Genomic DNA, 8,336 nt, shown 5'->3' with positions numbered 1-8,336 from the left:
GTGGTCCCTGGGGGCATGGCCTGGAAGAGCCTATCCCCTCCCTTCTTGATGCATCACCAACTCTCCCCACCCCATGCCTCACTGCCTTGGAACCAGCCAACTACAGACTGAAACCTCTACAAACTGTGAGCTACAACAAACCTTTCTTCCTTTAACTTGTGGGTACTGCGTACAGTGCCCTGGCTATGAAGAAAGTAAGGCACATACTTAACACCTAATAAACCATTTAATCCTCAAAATTACCATGAAATCGGTATTATTATAATGCCCATGTTAGGGATTAGCCACCCAGGCACAAAGTAGTTAAATCATCTTGCAGAAGCACACAGATGACACAAGGCACCCTGAACACACACCTATGAGAAAAGTTTTCCAAAAATGGCTGGTGAGGCCTAACGGGTAAGCTGAAAACATGGGTGTTGGATAGTAGAGAGATCCAAGGGCAAGGCACGCAGAGGTGAGAAAGAATGTGAGGGCACTGTCAGACTCAAGGTAACGTAGCTGGGATGAAGCTGCACTCTCAGCACAGAGGCACGCAGCCTCTGGACAAGTCAGGAAAACCAAAAGAAACCTGCAGGTATTCTGGCCTCACACTTCATAGGAGGCAGCACTGAGACTGAGGCAAGGAAAGCAGAGTTTGCTGAGGGGTCCCAGAGAAACCTTGCAGGACTCTGAGCGTTAAAATGAGTGTCAGGCAGTGGTTTTCCCCATACAGAAAGGCCAGAGGGCTGAGAAGAGCTCTCAGTGTGAGGGAAGGCGGGAGACCTGAGATAAAGAGGAACTGCCCATTGGACAAACAAAGCTCAGACTCACAGAAAGTGTACACTGCACTGACATTCACATCCTCATGCTGATGGCCAGGCAGAAGGAGCATGCCATTCTCACTTCCACACACATCTGCCATTCAGTCCGAAATCACCACAGGAAAATGTGAAGCAATCAAGAGTCAACAGTTAGACCCAGAGCCAGTCAAGGTAATGAATCTACCCTGCAGGGACTTCAGAACAATAGTCACAGAAATGTGAAAGAATTTAGGGAAAAAGATGGGGCTAAAAAGCAGGAACAGAGAAAGGAATTGGGAGACTTAGAGGAATAACCCTAACTGAAACAGAAGGAGAAAAAAAAAAGACTGAAGAAAATTGGAACCAAGCGTCCAAGTTTTATGAGACAATCTCAATCTATACTACATGTTATTAGTCCTAGGGGAAAAGAGAGACTATGGGGCACAAGAACATGTAAGAACTTTCCAAAAGTAATGAAATATATTGACCCATACATCCAAGATACTCAGAGAACCCCAAGCCAGCTAGATACAAAGAAAAACAGAAGTAAAAACATCAAAGCCAGCTGCTACAAAACAGAGATCAAGACTAAATCTTAAGAGAAAACAGGTGAGAAACAGGAGGCACTTTATATACAAAAAGCAACAGTAAGATTGTCAGGCTGTGGGCTGGGGATTTAGCTCAGTGGCACAGTGTGTGCCTTGCAAGCTCAAGGTTCTGAGTTTGGTCCCTGGTACTGAAGAAGGAAAAAAAAAAAAAAAAAAAAAAAAAAAAAAGAATGACAGGCTGACTTGTCATCAGGAACACTAAGATCAAATGACAATGAAATGATAGCTTTAAAGTAGGATTAGAGGTCCCATTCGACCCAGCTATTCTCCTACTGGGTATCTTCCCAAAATAATTAAAAGCACCATACCACAGTGACGACATGTGCACACCCCGTTTACAGCGGCACAGTCTGTAACAGCTAAATCTTGGAAACAGCCCAGCTGCCCATCAACTAGTGACTGGATAAAGAAGATGTGAGGGTTTTTTTGTGTGTTTTTACTAAATGGAGTACTACTCCACCATAAAGAATGATAAACTAGAAACATTTACAGCTAAATGGATAGACCTTGAGGCCATACTCTTAAGTGAAATAAAGAGGACACACATGTTAAATATGGAATAGTTTTTCTGGTGTGTTTGAGAAACTGAAAGTATAAATGAAGACCTAAATGTATAATAGATAATATGAAACAGGAAGAAATAGACCAAAGGAAGGGGGGGGTGAGAAAAGAAGGAAAAAACAGAAACAAAATTTTTATAAATTGGATGGGGTGGAGGGGTAGAGGGGAGGGCAGGGGAATGGGAAAAATAAGAACGAAGATAAATCATGTAAAGGGACAAGATCCCAGTGATGAATGTGATCATAATGTATATCTAAAATGTGCCAATAAACTTAATGGGGGAAAAAAGGAACAAATTTGGTGATCTACAATTCTACATCAAACAAAAATCCCTTAAAATTAAAATATTTTAGGAGACGGTAAAAAGAATTATCTCCAGGAGACCTCACTACAACTTCGAAGCAGGGAGGAAAGGGAAGTTCAGGGAGCTCGGGCCAATCATGTTTCCACTGAGCCAGCCTGAGGGGGAAGCCTCAGGCCAAATCTCTCTAGCCAGAATTGTCGGGCAAAGGAAAAGGGAGGGGCTGCAGTCCCGGGAAGGCGCGCCAGACAGACTGATAAGAGAGCAAGCTAGATCTAAGGGTCGTTGTAGTCACAGAGAACTTTGCCCCGGGCAAGTGTCACTCCTGACATCACACCTTCAGTTTTACTATGCAGGTGGACTAGCCGAAGTGAAGTAGTACAAATTTTATCTACTTTCTAGGAACGAATCACAACTAGTTTAGCTTTAAAATGATTGCCAATTTTCAACTATCAGTCTTTAACTTCGATGGTTTCTGAGTCTTGGATGATAAAGGAAAGGCTGGGCTGCAGGTCTACTAAGCTTTTTAGGAGGAACGTCTTGTTAAACTTGGCACTATGGACAATTCGGTCAGATGATTCCTGCCCGTGTGGGGCTGACGGGGGCACTGCAGACTGTTTAACAACATCTTGGCCTCTACCCAAGCAGAAGTGAGAAGCAATGCTGTATCCCACTCTGCCTTTCCCTCTCACGGTGGCAACTAAAAATGTCTGCATGTATTCATTCACAAATGTCCCCAGAAAAAGGAGGGGACAAAACCACCCACAGTGAAGACCCACTTGGTTAACAATCCAGTTTCCAGAAAGGAAGGCTTAATACTAAGAGGCAAAAAAATGGTGATATAGTTCATAAAGATCAATAGAACTTATCCACATTAACAAGACCAAGGTTTGGAGAAGAGGAAAGAGGCTCTTCTGACTCTGCGGTACCCTGTTAAATAACTTTTTTATTAATGCTATTCCTATATCCTGGAACATGACAGACTATAGATAACTGATCTAGTTAGTTTGTTTTCACAGTTCTCTCTTTAATTCCCTGAGGCTTGCTCTGAATTGATAACAATATAATAGTTTTTAATTTCCAAGAACTATGTGTTTTGTTCTTAACTGTTTCCTTCACCTTCAAAACAAAACAAAACAAAACAACCAGATGCGAGGCGTGGTGGCTATGCCTTTAACTGCAGCACCCTAGCCAGTGAGTTCTAGCCCAACCCAGGCAACTTAGTGAGACAGAGTCTCAAAAAACAACACAAGGGCTACAGAGGTAGGGCAGTTCAAAGGCCCTGGGTTCAAACCCCAGAAATGGGAGTGGGAAAGGATATAGCTGCTTTTCTAAAGATTCTCATATCTTACTTGTCCTACGTTGGAAAATGAACAAGTAAGATTACACCTGTTTTCCTTGTCTACCTACCCACCTCTTAATAGGTATACCTAACAGGCACAACGGGAACTTTAAATGATTTTCAGTGCATTTAAAAAATTTTTTGAGTTTTTAAAAAAATGTTTTTTATAATATTTAATGGATTTTAATGGAGGGTAAACACATGTTCAGACAACCATTCCATAGTGTCTTAAGTTTCTTACTCATCGAAGAATTTTTTACCATTAATAGTTTCAGGAACCAATCAAGAAATACTTCAATCTGTTGTACTATAATATGTTATTACAATAGTTATATTCCTAAGAATTTATCAAAGATCAAATTATAAAATCAACAGTGACAGGAGAGGAAGTAGGCAGGGGATACAGCAAAGGAATTTCTCCAGCATTTTGGGGCAAATCTAGCATTTTACTGTATCTCAATAATGTTCAAACATACTAATCTTTTCTTACAGTCACAAGAACTCTTTCTTGTTTTTGTTTTTTCTTTCTTGGTGCTGGGGTTGAACCAAGGACCTCAGGCATGCTAAGCACAGCACCAACAGGGAGCCCCGCCCTGTCCCAGCCCAAGCACTCTCACCAAGGAGAACATCCCATATCTGCACACGTTGGGCGGGGGGCACCCACAACTCTGAAGGCAGACTCAAGACCATGCTTACGTGTGTTCACGATTCATGGTAAGCAAAGTGGAAGCAGCCTGTATGTCCATAATACATAAATGGATAAAGAAAATGTGTTTACACACAATGGAATACTGCTCTGTAGTAAAGAAATATAAATGAGTCATCTGTAGGAAAATGGATGCACCCTGAGACCATAATGTTAAGAGAAATAAATCACACACAAGCTTAAATGTCATTGTTTTTCTTACACGAGAAACCAAAAATATAAATAAAGAGTAAAAGTCAGATAATAGGAAACAGGTACATTTTTTTTTTTTTTTTTTTTTTTTTTTTTTTTTTTTTTTATAATTTTTTTTTTTTTTTTTTTTTTGCAAATGGGAAGAGGAACAAGAGACAGTGGTCTGGAGGGGAGAAGAGAATGTAAGAAAAATTAATTTGTGTTCTATACATATACAAACTCCCTATAGTGAATGTGATCTTTATATTCTGCAAATGTGTCCTAACAGAGTATTTTGTAAAAGTGGGTTCAGATAAGAAAACTGTAAGTGTGTTCGGAAGATATCTCCCTGCACCCCTTAAGTGCCGGCTCCCTGTGGTGGGCAAAACATCCCAGAGTGAGATCCTGGATCAAGTCCACTGGGTCGAAGCCCAGTCCACCACCCCGGAGCTACACAACTAAGAGCAGCAGATCGTTCAACTGCTCTGTGTCCCACTCTGAGAAAGAAGAAACACTGAGACTATGACCTGCAGAACTGAAAGAGTAAGAGCCTGATAAAGCAGGCGTGACTTCCTAGAGAGCTCACAGCTCACAAAGTACATATGCTCCTGCTATTACATGAGTAATTAACAGTGTGAGTTCAAGTCTTCCTGTGCCTGTGTTCTCACGTCAGTAAAAGAGGTAACTTCACAGGGTTTGTCAGAATAAAATGAATCTGTACAAGACTAGTCCTTGGAATAGTACCTGACACCGAGTACACATCCAGTACCTGTTAGCATCATGATCACCACAGTTTTGTCATGTGGAAGATCCAAGAAGAATACCAAATACATGGGGGATGTCAAGAGACCCAAGGACACCATATGCAGGTGAGCAGAGAAAGGGATCATGTCAAGGAAGAGGCAGAGAATTACTGTGGTGAAGAGGTAGAACAAGCAGATCCAGCTGAGTGAGAAGCAAGCAACTAGGTGACCACCAAGTGTCTGAGTGCAACTGTTCAACACTAAGACCTCGCTCCCTAACAAAAATGGGGACTGGAAGATGGGGTGAAGGAGGTCAACGCTGGAAGGACTGAGTTGAAGGTATCTGTTGAACACTGCAGGACCAGAGATTCAGTCTCTCAAGTAAAAGGTCCTGAGTTCAATCCCCAGTAATGGGAAAATAAATAAATAAATACATACATACATACACACATACACACATACATACATACATAAAGGAACACTGCAATATACACATCCAGAGTGGGTCTGCTGCCTGATTCTGAAGCACAGAAGTGGCATGCGGACCAGAGATACCAAGTGTGCTACAAATATTAGAAGCAAATGAAGATTTCAGGGTGTTTTCTCAGAAAGCAGCTCCTGCAGAGAAGATGAAGGCAAAGGGCAGAAGGCTGAGGAACACAATGGAAGAATGAAGGCAGGCAACCGAAAAGGAGTTCCTAGCCAGGGAAGGGAAGAAGCCAGCAGTGAGGTGCGAGCAAAGCAAGGATGAGACCATTTCGGTGGCAAAGGCCAGGAAAGGCCGCGACAGTGGGTGTGAGCAGCAAGACACCAGCTGCATAGGAGGGAGGCGCCATGTCGAACCTCCAATACCATTTTTGGGTTGGTTTGCTTTTCTAAAAGTTAATGCTGGAGCACTTTCTAGTTTCTAGAAAAATTCACTTAAAATTTCAATTGGTTTGGGACTCATTCATTAAAACAACAGTTCTTGGGTGCCTGCGCTGGGCTAGGCCTTCAGATACAAAAATAAATGGAATAAGCACTGGAGATCAGAATGCAGGACAGAGCCAAGCCAAGAAAGAGAGGACAGAGCTGATGTCACTCTGACCATACAGCAACTGAGGACACAGCCAGCAGAGACGGGGAGCTGAGAAGGCAAAGCAGAAAGGGGAGGCCCAGTGAGGCACAGACCTTGGGAAATGGCCCAGGCCAGAAGGTGGTCAGGGAGCGGGATCCCGGCACACAGGCACTGGTACACTGGACCATTACACCACCAGTGGCACACTGCTTTCTCTGAAGCAGGAGCCAGGTCATCCAAGGAGAGCGGGTGTGTCTGGGGTCAGGTGGAGCAGCTTTGAGAAAAGTGAAAGTCTGGCAAAGGCACTCAGTACAATGGGGTGGAGAACTGAGCCAAGGACTAGAAGGCAGCACTGAAAAGCCCAGCCAGGCTGGAGGCCATAAAGTTCTGGGAGTGCTAACCTGCACAACGGGCCACGCTCTGCATCTCAGGGACTGGAGAGAAGCAGCTGAAAGGTCAGGCTGTCTGTCATTCTACAGAACAGGTCAAAGAACAAAGCCAACTGGACGAGTTTTCAAAGTGATGTCCACGAGAAACTGGCAGGACTGATGGGTCAGAGGAAGAGGGAGAACACAAGAGTGTAGAAGGAGCCGCCTGGGAAAGAGGGATCTGAAAGAAGAGACTGCGGCCAGAGAGCAGACCAAGAACTGGGATGCAGGTTCAGAAGGGGTTCTCAACACACTGGCAAATTTCTCTCTAGAAAAGAAAGCCAGTCTACATTCCCACCAACAGTGCATGAAAAAGCCTCTCTCTCCACTCCCAAGACAGCAACGTGCCATTACCTTGAACTCTGTCAATTTACTAAGTGGAAACTGAAGTCTTTAAATCACATTTCCTGGATGACTTGTCATTTTAAAAAAAGGTCTCATACACTCACTAATCACCTGTATTTAAACTATAGGATATCTTGTATGATTCCATCTCTGCATTTTTATGCCAAACCATGAAGTACTTTCCACCATAAGCCAGACTTTCTTCCCTACATTTTTACAGTTGTTTTTTACAAACTTTTTTCCCCTAGTGCTGGGAATTGAAAACAGGGCCTCATGAATGTTAAGCAATCATTCTACCACTGAGCTACATACATCCCCAGCTCCTACAGGAAACTCAAGCTGTCTGAAATTTATGTTGGCATACGGTGGTGAGGTGAAATCTAACCTATTTTCCCCAATACTAATCTGTTGTCTCGTGTTCTCTCCTTGCTTATGACGCCTCCTTATCACATGCCAGTTTCTTTCATATACCAGAGCTTGTACCCCCGCAATGTCAGGAGCCCTGTTCTACGAGTGCGATAACACAGGAAAGAGGCTGATGTGCCAAGGTCAGAGGAGAGAGCCAGTGAAGAGCAGGAAGGGATCTCAAATGCTGAGTCAAGTTCAGCGGACGTGTTACTACACCTCACCACCCTGAGGCAGTTTTCTTCTTAGTAAGCCCTCACCTAAAACTTTAAAAAATAAAACTGACTTGGGGATTGCCAAGAGAGTTAGTTCTAAAGAGAAAATAACTTGATGATGATGATACTTCATCACAAATTGAAATGTTTCTGATGGGGGGACAGGGCTTGTATTTAGAACTTGAGTGTATGTTTTCGAAGCTAACCGCATACACTTGTAACCGTGAGGTGCATGTCCGAACTGGTATTTCTCTAGAAAGCAGGGAGGCTACAGCCAAGCATCTCTGACACCTAGCAGATATCTTAGGCTGCCAGGTCGATGGGCTCTTTCGTCATGGGGTTCCTACCCATGGACTTGAAAAGGTCTCTGAAGCCTGTGGAATTATATACAAGTCTGCATGTATGGATGATTTTTTATTCTGGCCAGAGAGCTGTTAAGAACCTCCACGGGCCAGGGATTTAGCTCAGTGGTTCCACTGCCTGCCTCGCAAGCACAAGATCCAAGTTGGGTACCCGGTACCAAAAAAAAGGAGAGAACCTCTATATAAAATCTACAGGCAGTTTACATTCCTAAGAATGCCCTAGATTCAGAGCCTACAATTAAATCCATCACCTTGCCCTGAGAATCCTTTTCGGGGGAGGGAGGAACCAAACCCGGGGGGCACACATCCC

This window comes from Fukomys damarensis, unplaced genomic scaffold (assembly GCF_012274545.1).
Source record: "Fukomys damarensis isolate Sample0158 unplaced genomic scaffold, DMR_v1.0_HiC HiC_scaffold_34, whole genome shotgun sequence".
NCBI classification, from domain to species: domain Eukaryota; kingdom Metazoa; phylum Chordata; class Mammalia; order Rodentia; family Bathyergidae; genus Fukomys; species Fukomys damarensis.
This window is presented reverse-complemented; position numbering follows the sequence as displayed.